Source organism: Lathamus discolor, chromosome 4 (assembly GCF_037157495.1).
Source record: "Lathamus discolor isolate bLatDis1 chromosome 4, bLatDis1.hap1, whole genome shotgun sequence".
In the NCBI taxonomy this organism is placed as follows: domain Eukaryota; kingdom Metazoa; phylum Chordata; class Aves; order Psittaciformes; family Psittacidae; genus Lathamus; species Lathamus discolor.
In genome coordinates this window covers 15872515-15888876 of record NC_088887.1, presented here as the reverse complement: position 1 = coordinate 15888876, position 16362 = coordinate 15872515, and positions in this window count along the sequence as shown.

The following is a 16362-nucleotide window of genomic DNA, read 5'->3' as shown; positions in this document are numbered from 1 at the left end:
AGCTATGAAAGTTTTAGCCGCACAGGGCTGGTGTTGTGCAAGAGGAACAAAGCGACCTGCTTCCCGACAGTCGGTGCTCCCGGCGGGAGCAGCGCTCTCCGCCAAAGCGCAGAGTCCCTGCCCCTAGTGAGCGCTGGACGGCTGTCCGTGGCGTGTGTGTGCGGTGTCCTCCCCGCTCAGCGGGTACGGTGATGCCTCAGTGTGCTGCAGCAGGTACAGCCGTCGAGGAGCGGCCGGGCCGGCGCCTCTCCACCTTCCCTGTCGGAGAGTGGAGCCGCTGAACGCCGGGAGCTGCAGAGGGCTGGGGGCCGGTAGGTGAGGCACTTACCGGCCCAGCCACAGTTAATCAAACCGTCAGTTTCGCCACTAAATGGTCAATTTTAGGTGAATTGGATGCCTCAGTGTGTGCTTGAAGGAGAATGTCAGGTGTCTACAGTAAATTGAGGCTTGTGGTTACATGTGCGTAACTTTTGGCCTTGGTGTTTTGACTCTATGCTGTGTTTGTGAGTTTGGGGAAATTTGTTTCCGATTTGTGTTTTATACCTTTTACTCATCGTTGGCATATCTATGTCCCTTAAGCTTTTTTTTTTTTTTTTTTTTGCAGAAGGCTTCTTTCAGGTTTTAAACAAATGGGGCAGGGGAGTAAATAAAAAAAATTCTGCAAAGATGCAACATACCAGTGTCCGTTCTCTCTAGTTTCTTTGCAGTGGTGCAAATAAAACTCACCACTGAAGCATATTATTGGAAGCTGAAGGTGATTAGCCTTCATGTTTTAAACAAAAACCCAACAACAAGATAAAACCAACAACCAGAGCTCCTTAGTAAAAGATCAAGAAAATGAGCAGAGAAGCAAAAATTACCTGATCAAAGATGATGGGACAATTCTGATTCCTTTCAAGCAGGTGGAGATGACGAAGGGGTAGGCAGAACCAACAGAACTAAATCAGGGTTCTGATCACTCACCCTTTTAATACTAAAAAACTGTAGGTACTCATCCAAAGAGTTTAGATTGGACCGAAAACACTAAAAATACTCTACTCATTGACTAACAAGCAGAGAGCCTTGACATTTAGATTAATTTGAAAATTACAGCTCAGGATTTATCTTGTGTATGTTTAAAACATTAGCAAACCAAATTTATCCAGACCTGGTAAAGAAATCACGAAACTGGGGAAAGCATTTTTATACTTTATTAACTGTGCCTCTGACAGTAAAGAGAAACCATGCTTTGAGAACAAAATTAAATATAAACCGGCAGTCACTTTCTGACGTTCAGAAAATCACATTTAGTGTCATTGAAGCTAATATTAGCAAAATGTCCTTTAATATGTTAGTATTCAAAGAGTAAGTTTCCCCTTTTACATTAGCTACAGTACAAAATCATCCCTTGTCCATTGCTCTTCTTAATCTTTTTTTTTTCCTCTATCTTACCTACAAAAGCATCTTTATTAATAGCACTATAGAAGTTTAGCCAGCAGGATTTCTTAGATCTTTTAATAACCCTCTGAATTTAAGCTTTCCTACTTTCTTTGTATGATCTACCAAGTCCAAAAACTTTAAGGTTGGTCTAACTTTGCTGAAAGCCTTCCTTTTTTGCTTTGACCACCATATAAGAATGAATATCTCATAAGGGAAAAAGGTTCTTCTTTCCTGCCTGATTAAACTTTGCACAAAATCTCTATTTGTCATTAGCAATAGTGTCAAAGTGAGATCTGTTGCTGACTAGTGGGCTTGTTCCTCTCATTTTCAGAAGATTGCTGGGAAACAAAGTGGAAATGCTTCTTTTAATTGGCAAAGTCTAACACTTGCTCTAATGTGGTATTTCTCTAGAGTAGACCTAAAAGTCAGAAAGGGAAAAATCATCAATAAATATTAGAAGTAAGCATGTATTTTCAAATAAGAAGTATGATTCTTAATTTCAGAAATTATAAATAAACATGATATTCAAGTATAAAAAGTAATCTTGAATTTGGTTTAACAACTGGATTAAACTGTACACTTCATGCCTCGATGACTCTTAATGACTGTTCTAATTGTATGGATGCATGGGCGATAATAGCCCTGGAGGTAAAAAATTACTCTTCAAAGAGTGGCATTTGTTGTTATTTTCTTAATAGATATGTTGGTGTACCCCACTGCAGGTTACCCACCTCACTCCTTTCCCCATAGAATAATAGGTCATGCTGCTTGCTGCTGGCATCAGTGTCTCTGAGGCATTTTGCGCTGGTTTGGTCTGGCCTCATTCTTTTCAGATGGCAAGAGGTCTGAAAGGACAGCCTGAGTCCTGATCTTGTTACCAGTCTTTTCTCACATATAAACAGGTAAAGGACTCAAATCCTCATTTTGTTTACAAGTTACTGCAGCATCTGCAGTGGTATCCCTGGATGCACTGCTGGGCAGAGGGTTCTGCCGTACTCTGGTACGGCTCCCCTTTTGTCCTGGAGCCCTGCCACCCAGCCTCTCTGCTGTTCTCCTGGCAGCACCCTGTGTTTGCTTTTTTGCTGCTCCCCTCCTGTGCTAGGCTCAGAAGGTAGTGCTGTGACAGTGAGTGCTTCCTCTTTTGCTTTCACAGAGGGTTCCATAGGTCCAGGAGTTTGATGTGTCTTCTCTTACAAAAACTTCAGGGAGAGTCTGGAATAGAAAGAAACATGTACTGTTATACTGTAATGTCACTGTTCAGGTCCTAGGGTTATGTTTGACCTTTTCCTTGTTCTAAAGGTATCATGTTTTCACATGGAGTTGTGATTGCCCTCGCTGGTCTTTCTGCTGTTGTTCACAGTCGGCCTTTTGCGTACAGTAAGAGACCACTGTGGGAAGCATAGTTTTGGGTACCATTAGTATCACATGGTGAGGTCAAAATTATTTGTCTACAGTCATATTAAAAAAGGTGGAGATGGAAGAGATGAGACTGCAGCTGAACTAACTGTATTTATCTTACCTTGACTGAATCTGGGAATCTGGACAGAAATGGGAAATGGCCATGAAGAATATGGCAGGAATAGCGGAATAAAAATCCACTTTACAGATTGTATTTTAATTTAAATCATGGTGTGTTAAGTAGTACATGAATGTAGATCAGAAACCCTGTTTTTCAGACTCCATACTGAGTATATTACTCTGCTCATTCTTTATTTGTTACTGAGAAACCGAATTTTGTCTCCTCTTTGCTTGTTATCTAAACAGATGAACTGGTTTCTCGAAATTGATGGATTTAAAACCTTGTTTCTGATAATGTTAGCTCATTTCTTGCATGTTGTTGCGCCTAATCAAGTGCAACACTGATTTTTTTAAGTTCTTCCTTTTATCTACCTGTGTAGCTAGATTTTCACCAAACTGCTAGAAATCCTTAGGAATGCACGCCTGTTTTTATATATTCTGTTATCTCACTAAAAATAATAGCTTTTGCTTTGAATACTGGCATCACTAGAACTATTTCAAGTATGCAAAGAAAAAAAAGATTATTCTACGGTTTGCTGTGGTGAAATAGCTATGGATAATGGCTTCTAAAAATTATATGATGTGCAGAGATGTTGGGCAGGCTTTCTGAGGGTTTATGGGGAAAAAAATTGCTGTACATCACATATTATCTGTATATGATACAGCGCGAATAAGGAAATAAGTTAGATTTGGGTCCAGACTATCAAGACTTGAGGTATTGCAGCTGTTAACAGCTATAGGCTAAACTAGCAAAATACCAAGCAGTCTTTTCCTTTCAATTGTGAAACCTTTATACTGTGGCTGTGCTCATAAAAGCTGCTCTGCACACGTGCCTCTCCCAACCCTTCATTCAGCTCACTTTTCTAGCGCAAGAAGATGATGAACAGAGTTTTAAGTGTGGCTGAAAGAGAGGTTCTGTTATATTTGTAGGACAGCAGTTAAAGCTACTTTTCTTTGTCAGAAAATGACAGACTTAGAGGCCTGAAAAAAAGGAAGGGAAACAACCAAGTTTACCTGGGGTTTACTGTGCCTGAGTGTTGTGCCAGGCACCCTCAGCCGTACATGGTGGAGGGGCTGCAGGGAGATGGGTGGGCACAGGGGTTTGATGGCTGGCACAAGTTGTCCCTGGGTTAGAGGAGTAAAGGTGTTCACTTCAGTGTTTGATTACTTATGCTTTTTTTCTCATTATTGGGGTCCATGATTGGAAGTATATGTTAATTGGGAGCAAATTAAATGAGGTAAAAATTGCCCATGTTGAGACTATGTTAGTAGTTAAACCTTTTTTTTTTTTTTGCTTTCTCTGTGATTCCTTTGTGTATGTACTTAACAGAATTAGAGACTTGGTCAGCAATGAAATTGTCTCTTTCTTCACTCATACCATTCAAGAAACAAGGATGTCTGATAGTTACAGCAGCTGGCGGAAGAGTGAATGTTAAACTGCTCTACTGCAATTGATAATATGTATTTTATTTTGAAAACTCATGAGCTACTTGTAGCTATTATTTGTTGTATCTGAAAAGGCATGTGACTGAGTACTGACGGAGGAGCTTTTCCATGAGCATATAAAATCTTGTCCTTCGTGAGCTATGCTGTTCTGTCAGATTTTTGTCTGCTTTTATGGTTTTTGTGTTAAATTACAGAGAAAACATGTGGTGCAGTGAAAATGTTTCCTTTTCAAAGAGTTTAAAACAGGCCTGGTTTGACCTAGGGCAGTAGAGGAATCACCATCCCTAGAAGTGTTCAAAAACTGTGTAGATGAGGACCTCAGTGATACAGTTTAGTGGTATGGATATGGCAGTCCTGGGGTAGTGGTTGGACTTGATGATCTTAAAGGTTTTTTCCAACTGAATTAATTCTATGATTCTCAAATATTGGTGTAAAATTCTTTGTGGGCATCTCCAAACTATCAAAACTAATTCTTCAAAAGCTTTTAATAAAGGAAGAATAAAAAAGAAGTGGGGGTGGGGAGAAGGTTTGTATTACTATTAATCATGGACTGTGTTTAGGTTAGCTCTTTGAGCTTAAAAACAGACTTCTTGTAGGTTTAAACTTGTGACATGAGCCTGACCTTTCACAGCACAGAATTAGGCATAGCTTAGTCTGATGCCACCATCAGGTTTTGTTTACCTCTTACTTCTCCTTGGATATGCTCATCTTCTCTTCCCTCCTACCCCTTTCCCTCCTCATATCCAACAGGTCTTTAAACTTGGGAATAAAGGGTGAGAGGAGTGCAATAGGTTGTCACTGGGTAATGCTGAGCTGCTTTCAGTTCACAGTTTTAGTGATGTGAACTTGACTTGTGATGGGCTGGAGAATCCACACTTGATCCTTGAATATGAAGACCTTGAATATGGCCTCAAAAGTGACTTTAAGGAAGTTACTTGTAGGGATGGGAATCCCAAATGTTTGCTACGTACCAGTGTTACTTACTCTGAAATGCCATTTTTCCTGAAGTAATACTTATTGGTCATGGAGGTCATGTTTCAGTTGGTAGACCCTACACAAGAAAACCTCACAAACCCAAACCTCCTGTGAAGTTTATCAGTCCATCTCTGTTTTATTGCATCTGTGTTGTGCTTCACTACCGTCATAAATAGTGATAGACTGCAGAAATAATGTTTCCTCAGGTATACTGCAAAATGGAGTGAATGAGTAATGTTGAGGTGAATCTGGTACAATTTCTGTCCCAGTTTATGTGACAGGGACTTAGTTTACCTGCATATCTGAATTCATTCCAGCTGTACAAAGTTCTCTTACCTAGACTGACAATTTTATCAGTGAATGGGTGTCTTTGAAAGCTTAACCTTGCTACTGAAGTGAATTTTAGTTTAATCATGGAACAAATTACAAAATTACTTTCATGTCTCTTGTCTGCAAGCCTTCCTGGTTTTGAGCAGGGCCTATACTAAAACTGGGAAATGTTTGGAGATGCATTTACAGTCAAAAGTAAATAACTTTGCTTTCTGAAATACTGAGTTCAACTGGGATACCTTTTAGCTTCTTTCTCCTGCCCTTAGGTGAGTACACTTCTTTCTTAAAAGCACTAATATGAAAAAGACCTGTTTTCCTTATGCAAACTTACGGCTATTCTGGGGTGACTTTCTAGATCTTTGTTTAGAACTCTTGGAGAAATCAATCAAGTTACATGCTGGGATAATCAGGGATGTCTTTTGCTATATGGCAGTAATGACTAAGCAGTCTACATTGTTTGACTTAGGTAGTACTTAAGGAGGTAATTCAAGGGAACAAATAAGTAGACCTATGAAACTATTATGATGAGGTATAAAGCTCTCTACTTAATGTTTTTTACCCCCAAATGGCTTTTTGATGTCATCTTCAAAGCTCCTAAGCCCAGTACAAAGCTTTTGCTGGAAAGTGCGTACCAGAAAAAAACTTTTAAGACAGGTCTTAGAAGCTAAGGTATCTGGCTTTAGAAAGGCAGGACAACAATTCAGAATCATTTGCCTGGTAGTAGAAAGCTCAAAGGCTATCATAACATTAAAAAAAACCCACTAGTGATAGTTTCTGAGGAGTAATTCTTTAGTATGGTGGTTGATCCTAAAGATTGAAAAGCACAGCAGCGTTCTGTCCTCTAGAAAATGTATTCCATGTTTCTGAGTACAACAGTAAAGCACCTGAGATTACTGCAAGGATTTTTTTTAATTCCCTTCCTCACCTGGAAGTGCTCTTATAATTAGCATATTTGAAAGAGTATTGCCAAAATGCATTTCATATACTGTATGCTAATGAAAACATTTATATGAGCTCAGGGGCCAAATAAACCATTAGAGAGTATTTAAATGTTCACTTGGGTGAAGAAAGATGTAAGACAATCTTTATCACAGCCTCTGCACAACCCACAGCACCAGCGAAGTAGGTATACATAATGTGCTGTCATCATGATGTGCTGTCATCAGGTATCTGCATCTTTTATATTTCTTTGATGGCAGGTATTTTATGGATTATTTAGATATTGCAGCTAAGTTACAGTGTGGAAGACTGGTCCTGGCATGAATTCACTCTGCAGTATCACAGGATCTTACAGAAAAATCTCATTAGTCTCTGGTTATCTATACTATCAAGACAAGATTTCCAGCAGATACACCTTCTTACAAGTAAAATCATGTAATTATGCTTCGATACAAGTTGTGCTCTCGAACATCCCTATCCTGATTTTGTTCATAGCATCAACCAAGTCTTGAAAAAAGGTTAAGGTGGTAATTTTGGAAAACATGAAGATGTGTTTTTGAGTATGTGGACTAGGCTGTCTGGATCTTTCCTTCACTGACCACAACTGGAGCTCTCACCCTGGACAGTGAGACTCCAGTATGTAATGCTTGTCTTACAAAAAGATGCACACACTGCTGCTTTAAGTAAATCTTTAGAATCAATGAGGTCCTGGCTTCATGTTTACCTGAGGAGCAAGGATGTTCCATGTAATATAGCAGTTAAATGAAATGCTTCTCTTGGGAGACAGACTGCTGAAAAAAATAAGTATTCTTCATAGTAGTAACTAACTACAGGAATTAATAAAACTCAGTGGAGCAAGAGCAGAGGAAAGGTTTTGCCACCACTTTGCAGGAATTGGGTGAAATTTCTGAAGTGGGAAAAGCTTCATGTGACTTAGTATCTGTGTTTAAGGCCTGTGATGGTACAGGAGTTAGGAGGGAATGAGGAGGGAATAAGGACAGAAATGAAATTAAAAGTAGGGATTAGTAATTTTTGTGTTTCTTTTGATTTAAGACTAAACCAAGTAATTAAAGGCCTAAGAAACTGAGGCAGGTGGTAACAGTATAAAGGAAGAGGCTTGTGATAGCTGGTGACAATTCCTGTATCCCCAGTTTAATATTCCTGTTTAGGATAAGGCTTACGATGCTGTACTGTGGTTTGATTTTTTTTTGCTCTTATGAGAGACTGTGATTCCAAAATAGACATTTTTGTTTTCTTTTCTTTTGAATTTGTAGTACTTAAACTGCTCAGAGAGCACCCCTGGAAGACCTGTCTGCTCACAGTTGCCTCCACTTAATAGTCTAGATGCAACTCTTTAAGCTCTGGCAAAAATGATAGTATAACACTGTGTCAAAGCAGATATTTAACAACCAGTGCTACAATTGACACATCCAACCATTTCTCTGTTTCCATATGTAAGTGGGAATTGCAGATCCTACGGACTTCCCCTGACTGCTGTTAAAGGAACTGAAAGATCTTAGTTTGTCTTTGCTCATAGTCCTTATCCCATAACTCAAGTGCTAATTTTAGCCACTGAGATGAATGATCATGACTGCATGATGCAGGTTTGAGCTACAGTGTGAATGGCAGTGTACTGACAAACAGGTCAGTCGCAGGTGTCAGCACATTTGACATAGTTGCTCCCGGTGTCCTATCCCTGTAGGGGAGAAAACAGAAGAATGTCTTTCTTCTCTGTCTTCATCCAGTAGCTCAGTGGTGTTACTGAAGCTAATCATCTGACTCCCCAAAGACGTTCATTGTCTAAATGATCCTTGTATTCATAATCATGAAATGGGAATATTTAGATTTTCTTAACAGTAATGTAATTTTAGGAGAGGACCACTTCAGTCTGGTATATGATTTTAATGCTTTTCCTATTCATGGGACTGAGGGCTGCTGGTAATAGAACTGACATGGTGTAAGATTAAGGACATGTTTTTTTATCTGAAATTTTGAGAAAGCTGTAATGCACACATGCCACTGCCACACGCAGACAAGGTGAAAATACTTTGCCAGCAATTGCAGCATGTTTTTGAATTTGAGGAGGCACTTGAGCAAGGTGGGTTTGAGAGCCAACCAAACTGCAAGTCTTTCACAGCTCTTCTGATGGGGAGAGAGTCTTTTATGCTTGAAGTAATAAGGAAATGGATGGCTACTAAGCCATTGGATTAATTTTACACCCCACATCCCAGAATCTGTTGATTTGTTGGTATTTACTTTTAACAGTTCTAATACGGTAAAAGGTAGACCTGTTACCTCCCTCTCTATTTAGGAGCTCTTTGTACTGATAAAAACCATCTACAGAACAATTTCTGCATTTTTTACTTTTTATTGCTAGCAGGTGAAGTAGAATTTTGTTTCCTTCCAAGTGGGTACAGGTGATGTATGGGGATTTTTGGGTTTGATTTTTTCCCGATGAAATGGAGGCATGGTGCTTTGTTAATACAGTGATGGGTTTATTATGGTAGGTTGCACTTCTCTGTGGGCAGGTGGCGATGGCAGAGAAGGCAAAGGATTTTGTGACTTGAGAGGAGGATAATCTGGTTAGCTTTTATGAATAGTTTTTAATACCTTACAGGAGAAAAAGGTTCATATTTTAGTGCTTACTTTTTACATCTGTTATAAAAAGATGGAAAACACTTTGTGGCAAGAGCTTATCTGTTGTGTGTTATCCAGAGTGTTCATAATCATGTCTTGGTCCACAGATAAAGCTATCGATGGTTATTGCAATATAAATAATGTGTATAATGTGAAAATAACCTTGTGTTGGACAAGGCTGGCTTGTTAGGTAGGATGGGTTCTGTTTGTTGGTTCAGTTTTTCTCTGCTTCCCACTAACTGTTTGAGATACTACTTTTCCCTCATTTAGAATCATAGAATAGTTAGGGTTGGAAAGGACCTCAAGATCATCTAGTTCCAACCCCCCTGCCATGGACAGGGACACCTCACACTAAACCATCCCACGCAAGGTTTCATCCAACCTGGCCTTGAACACTGCCAAGGATGGAGCAATCACAACCTCCCTGGGCAACCTATTCCAGTGCCTCACCACCCTAACAGGAAAGAATTTCCTCCTTATATCCATCTAAACTTCCCCTGTTTAAGTTTTAACCCATTACCCCTTGTCCTGTCACTACAGTCCCTGACGAAGAGTCCCTCCCCCCTTCAGGTACTGGAAGGCTGCTATGAGGTCTCCACGTAGCCTTCTGTTCTCCAGGCTGAACAGCCCCAGCTCTCTCAGCCTATCTTCATACAGGACGTGCTCCAGTCCCCTGATCATCCTCATGGCCCTCCTCTGGACTTGTTCCAAGAGTTCCATGTCCTTTTTATGTTGAGGACACCAGAACTGCACACAATACTCCAGGTGAGGTCTCACAAGAGCAGAGTAGAGGGGCAGGATCACCTCTTTCGACCTGCTGGTCATGCTCCTTTTGATGCAGCTCAGGATACGGTTGGCTTTCTGGGCTGCGAGTGCACACTGAAGCCGGCTCGTTCATTTTCTCATCGACCAGCACCCCCAAGTCCTTCTCCGCAGGGCCGCTCTGAATCTCTTCTTTGCCCAATCTGTAGCTGTGCCTGGGATTGCTCTGACCCAGGTGTAGGACCTTGCACTCATCATGGTTGAAGTTCATGAGGTTGGCATCAGCCCACCTCGCAAGCGTGTCCAGGTCCCTCTCGATGGCATCCCTTCCCTCCAGCATATCAACCGGACCACACAGCTTGGTGTCATCGGCAAACTTGCTGAGGGTGCACTCAATCTCACTCTCCCTGTCAGCGTTGAAGATGTTAAACAAGACCAGTCCCAACACCGATCCCTGAGGGACACCACTCGTTACTGGTCTCCAGCTGGACATTGAGCCATTGACCACAACTCTTTGTGTGCGGCCATCCAGCCAGTTCTTTATCCACCGAGTGGTCCATCCATCAAATTGATATCTCTCCAATTTAGAGACAAGGATGTTGTGTGGGATCCTATCCTACAGTGGGCCCAAGGTCTTCATTCTCGCAGTCCCTGCGTCTACCTTCTAAGACTTGGGTGGTGTGATCAGAGCTTTTGCCAGTGAAGACTGAGGCAAAGAAGTCATTCAGAACGTCAGCCTTCTCCAAATCCTGTGTAGCCAGTTCTCCTGAGAGTTTCCTCAGGGGGCCTATGTTGTCCCTAGTGTGTTTTTTGTTTGCTACGTACCTGTAGGATCCCTTCCTGTTATCCTTAACATCCCTGGCCAAGTTTAATTCTAACTGGGCCTTAGCCTTCCTAACCTGGTCCTTAGCTTCCCGGACAACATCCCTGTACTCTACCCAGGCCGCCTGTCCTTGCTTCCACTTTTTATAAGCCTCTTTTTTCGTTTGAATTTTCCTCAGCAGCTCCTTATCCATCCAAGGAGGTCTCCTGGCCCTCCTGCTGCACTTCCTTCTATCTGGGTTGCAGCACTCCTGAGCTTGTAGCAGGTGATCCTTGAATATCAACCAAGAGACGTGGGCCCCCCTGCCCTCCAGGGCTATATCCCATAGAACCTTAATAAGCAGGTTCCTGAAGAGGCCAAAGTCTGCTCTTTTGAAGTCCAGGGCAGTGAGCTTGCTGCACGCTCTTCTCACTGTCCTGGGGATCTCAAATTCGACCATCTCGTGATCGCTGCATCCAAGGCTGCCCTGGAGCACCACATTCTCAACGAGCTTTAATAACTCTTTTTACTTTAATAACTCTGAGATAAAGTACTCTGAATAAAAGCAAATTCCTCAAAATGTGAAATGTGTTTGAATTAAGTCCTAGTAAAAGGCAGGGCTAGTCTCTGACTAAAATATTTCTTGATGCATTAAGCAAAAAGTCTTCTCAGAGTTCTTTGTTCTGGCCTGATTAAATGAACTCTGTGTGCCTTCCCTCCCACCCCATTTTCTTTAGACAACATATCCTTTTTGCCTGAAGTACAATTAGATGTTCAAATATGCTCTTAAAACCACAGAAGAAGGACTTGTATTTGTCCCTGTTTTCAGTTTGGACTTCAGTAATCTGCCATTTAGCATCTTAAAGCATTGCTGATACTAGTGGAAACTACTGAATTTTCTTCTACTGCTGCATGAATATTCTCAGTCTATGTTCGTCTTTGGGTTACAGCATTCTTACTATCTTGTGACTGACTCATCCTTCTCCCTTCCTCTTCTCTATTCAGGATAGTAGCTAATGTTCATTAATCAGAAAAAAAGAGCCTGCATATTCAATGCGATACTCAGTTCTCTGAAACACGAGCAAAGAAAAAAATGAGGCTATTTGCAACAGCCAAAAATAAATTGGGGAGCAACAAATTACAGTCTGTGTATTGTATCCATACAAAACTTCTCTGCAATGTAGCAATATAGTGTCTGAATTTAATAGCATTTGAATTGCTGCCAATAAGCAATAAAGAAAAAAAAAATCACTTATCCTATCATCTAGTAAAGTTTTAGTTCATGTTATCCTGTTGTTATTTCTTGAGTGTCCTTGCAGTTTTAAAGTATTTTTAGTTGGGAAATATACTTGGTTTTAGACTCAGAAAGCTGCTGGACAGAAAGAGACAAATGTATTACTTTCTATACTTGTTTGCATATGCAATCAGTAAGTCATCTGTAGGGAGTTTTTGATGTATTGATTTCGTTGTGACATTTGGACCTTGCAGATGGCTGTACGAAGTTTTTATTAGTCACTTTTAGACATAGTTTTTGTTGCTCTTTTTATTAAGTGGTTAATGAACTTCATTAAGACTTTTCTTGATGTAAATATGAGGAAGAGGAAAGGTTTTCTTGTGTAATTTCATATTGGATTACTCCACAAATGCAGTGAAAAAGGATGCATTTTGATTTTGGTTACTGACAAAGTAACAAGTGGGGGATGGAGAGGCTACATTTATTTGGTTCTGCAGCTCTTCCCATCAGAATTGTATTCCAATGTGCATGTAATTGAATTTTGCATTCCCTCAAGGACCTATATTATCCAATTCAAGTGAAGAATATTATCAGAATTCCCAGGCCTTTATCCTAATGCATAGCCTTCCGAAAAATCCTTTTTTTTTTTTTTCTTTTAAAATCTACTGCTGCTCAACTAAATGTGATGGGATTCTTTTATGCAGACCACTGTCTAGTTGTAGTACTCTCATGAAAGTACAGTATGAATGCCAGTACTTAACTGCATGGGTGCCTCTGTCTTTTACAACAAAACCCAAAGAAACACCTAGGAGAAAATAGGTAACTTGCAGATATCTTTTGTTGTTATTTTGACTGTGTGACTGTCACTGTTTCTGTAGCATACATTGCACTTTAAACCTCTAAAGCATTATGAATTTATTTTTTTTAGTTACTACCTGCTGAATACCAGAGCATTACTATTTGGGTCAATTGCAAGGAATAGTCATGCACTGGCTTCAGTTACATGCTGGAATTCCTGTGATGAGCACAGTGGGATTCCAGCATAGTGCCTTTTCAACAATTAGCTGGGCTTAGAAGGTCTGGCTTTTGTGTTGGGATCCAGTTGTACTGCTGCTGAACTGACACAAGCATACATAAGTGAAGTCTTCAGTACAAGTTCTTTGCTATAGTACTATGTCTAAGCCTTCGGAAAAAAAGAGTAATGAGGGAGGAGTAAATAACTTCCTCAAGCATTTGATCCTGGCTTCAGTTTGGGTATAAATACATAGGAAACACATCTATGCATGTAGAACTGAATCTGGGCATAAGAACATCATTGAAGTGTCTTTTGATTAGGGATGTTTATATGAAATATCATTGTTGACTTTGAGAATAATCTACTTTGCAATAAAGTCATAATACAGTACAGCAGTACTTAGCTGAGAATGTATGTATATGTTTAATCCATTTTTGTGGCATTTTTGATGGGTCTTTGGAATAAAAAGTATGCTTGTTGCCTAATTTATAAGCTAAATGGAAGAGAAAACTAAAAAAGCAGCAAAACAGATGGATGGTAGAAGCTGGAAAGGCCTGACTGACCCATTTTCTTTTTTTTTTCTCAGCATCTCTAGCAGAGAAATTGAAGGGATTGATGTAACAAACTTGGAATATTCATTCCTGATCTGTCATTGCTAGTACTTTAAGCTCTTAGCTGCTTTGTTTTGAACTGATGAATGGCTAATCCACCCTGAACAGTTTTTCCACCATTCAGTCAACAGAAAACTGAAACCCAGTGTTAGATGAAAAGATCTAGGTACATCACACAAGCATCCTTAAAACATTGTCAAGCTGCTTTCTTCTTGGGCCTACTCTTAGGAAGTTTCATGTAGCTAAACTCTGTAGCATCTGACAGATGCTACACATTCTCATCACACACACATTCTGTGAAGGTTGACTACTATCATGGGCACACACGTGGGAGTAGAGATGCAGAGACATATGCATCATATTTAGATCTTTACATGTGCAAATCTAATTTTAATCAGAGAGGCACAGTACATTTTAAACTATTTTTTTTCCCCCTTTGCAATTGCATTCCCATGAGATACATCTTTTGGAAAGAAATGTCTGTGGGCAGTGAAATATTTTGGGATGGAGAGCAAGAGAATAAGGAATGGAGCAAAGCCTCTGTAATGCTGTGGCAATTTCCTAAAACGTAGGTCTACCGCATGGTGCCTTTGCAGACTGTTTCTCAAGAGATGACTAAACAGAACAGGGTATGGGCAATGTATTTTGCATTTAAAATATGAGACCAGTGTAAGAGGGGCAGAATTTTACTATCTCAAAAATAAAAAATTGTTCAGGTATGATTTAGCACTCCAGAAGTTGGAAAGAAGGAAGTGCAGCCTACTTTCTTTTTTGTTCATTCCCATTTCTGTCTTATGTATTGCCAGTCTTAAAAGCTTTTGTTTGCTTTTCTTGCTGCTTCCGCTGCCATCACTGATATGCTTGATTGTCTGAATTTACTGTTTCTATTTTAAACAACTTCTTTATTTCTTGATATGATGGCTTGATCTAGAGTTCAGGATGATATTCATCTTTGTTATGACATTATGTCACTTCAATACTTTGTCTGCTTTTACCACTAGCTGTGAAACTGCTGATTTGAATTCTTAATCTATTAAATAGTGGTTTAAAAAAAAAAAAAACAACAAACACCAAGCATTTAGCATCCTACTTGATAATAGGTAAACATATTCAGATTAAAGTTTGCTGTTTTTGTGTGTGCATTCTTGATACTCATTTGAATTCTCCTGTTTTACCCAAGTTTCTTATACAGAGTCTATTCTGTAAACAGCTGTATCTTTTAATCAATCTCTTTTGGAATCTTTTAAAGCTTTTCAGCTTGGAGGTTCACATGACTATCCCCTGCAGGACTAACCTCATCACTTTGTCACAGTTTAAATGCAGCAGTGTCTTTTCAAAGTTGCTATGTTTGCATTTCTAGAGCACCTGAAGTCATGAAAATGTCTGTCACCTTTCTCAATTCATCTTCCCCCCCCCCCCCCATTTAAAAGGAAAGTACAAAGGGAAAATGACCTTGTGATATAAGTGACTAGTCCTGAGCTAGCACTCTGCCTGGTTTTACTGTATGCTTTGCAGTATTTGCTCTGAATCTTGCATACAAAAAAGTAGCAGCTGTCTTCTGCTCTGCTTTGCTTGCAGTGAATGGGCTCCCTTGATAGTCTTCAGTACATCACGTACTATTGAACTTGTTCAGGCCCACTGTTCTTCAGAAGACTACATACAAGATCTGTAGTGGCTGTGCACTGCTTAGATGATAGCATCTGGGTATAGGAAAATCTTTCAGCAAAGCTTGAGTGTATTTCTGTCCCTGTAGGAAAGTTCCAGAAGCAGGAAAGCTTAATAAATTCAGATTTATATTGCAGAACCATGTAAAATAGAATTGGAATGTGATCAGATATGTTCTGAATGTAATAAGATTGCATTTTGCTTAAAACTCATCCACTGAAGCTGTTAACATGATTAATCGAGTAAATGAACAGTTAAAGATGAAGCAAACACATTTAGTTTGTGCTGCCTGTTATCACCACACTGGAAAAACCGTTGCTCTTCACCTTTCCTAGTGAGGAATCTCTCATTTTGCTCTGTGGTCAGTATGAATTTGTTTTCATGAAACAAGAGAAAAAAGGTTTTAAGTCTGGTTAAACAGAGGAAAAAAAGCTTTCCATCAATATTTATTCCTTTCTGCGTGTTCAGTACCGGTAGTAACACTTTCAAACGTAGTATGAAAGGAAACTGTGGTTCTCTTATTACCAGCTGTCTGGTGAAGGAAACAATAAGAGAAGTGGATTTCAAAGGGGGTGTTCAGCATACCTCATTCAGTACAAGGGAATGCAGAAGAAATTCAAAGGACTCTTCAGAAACACAACACAGACTTTGTGTCCTCCCCAGAATCTAAACTTAGATCTGAATAACCCAGCTGTAAGGAATAACAAGTGTATTCATCTGTAAAATGAAAAAAACATTACCCATTGCGTACCAAGTTTCCTTTGATATACCTTTGGATAGTGGTCAACTGTTAGTTTAAGTTAGTAAGAGCTGGGTTGGAGTGCTGGGCTCTTACCTATTTCATTTGCAAATTACCAAAGCTTTCAACCTATCTGGTTAGTAAAGTTTGACCCATATCATCACATGGATGGGCAATGCATGCCTTAGCTAAGGAAGCTGAAATCTTTTGCCTGGGAACTTCTTTAGCTGTTATATTGTTGTAGATATTTGAACATTAATTCACAATGTA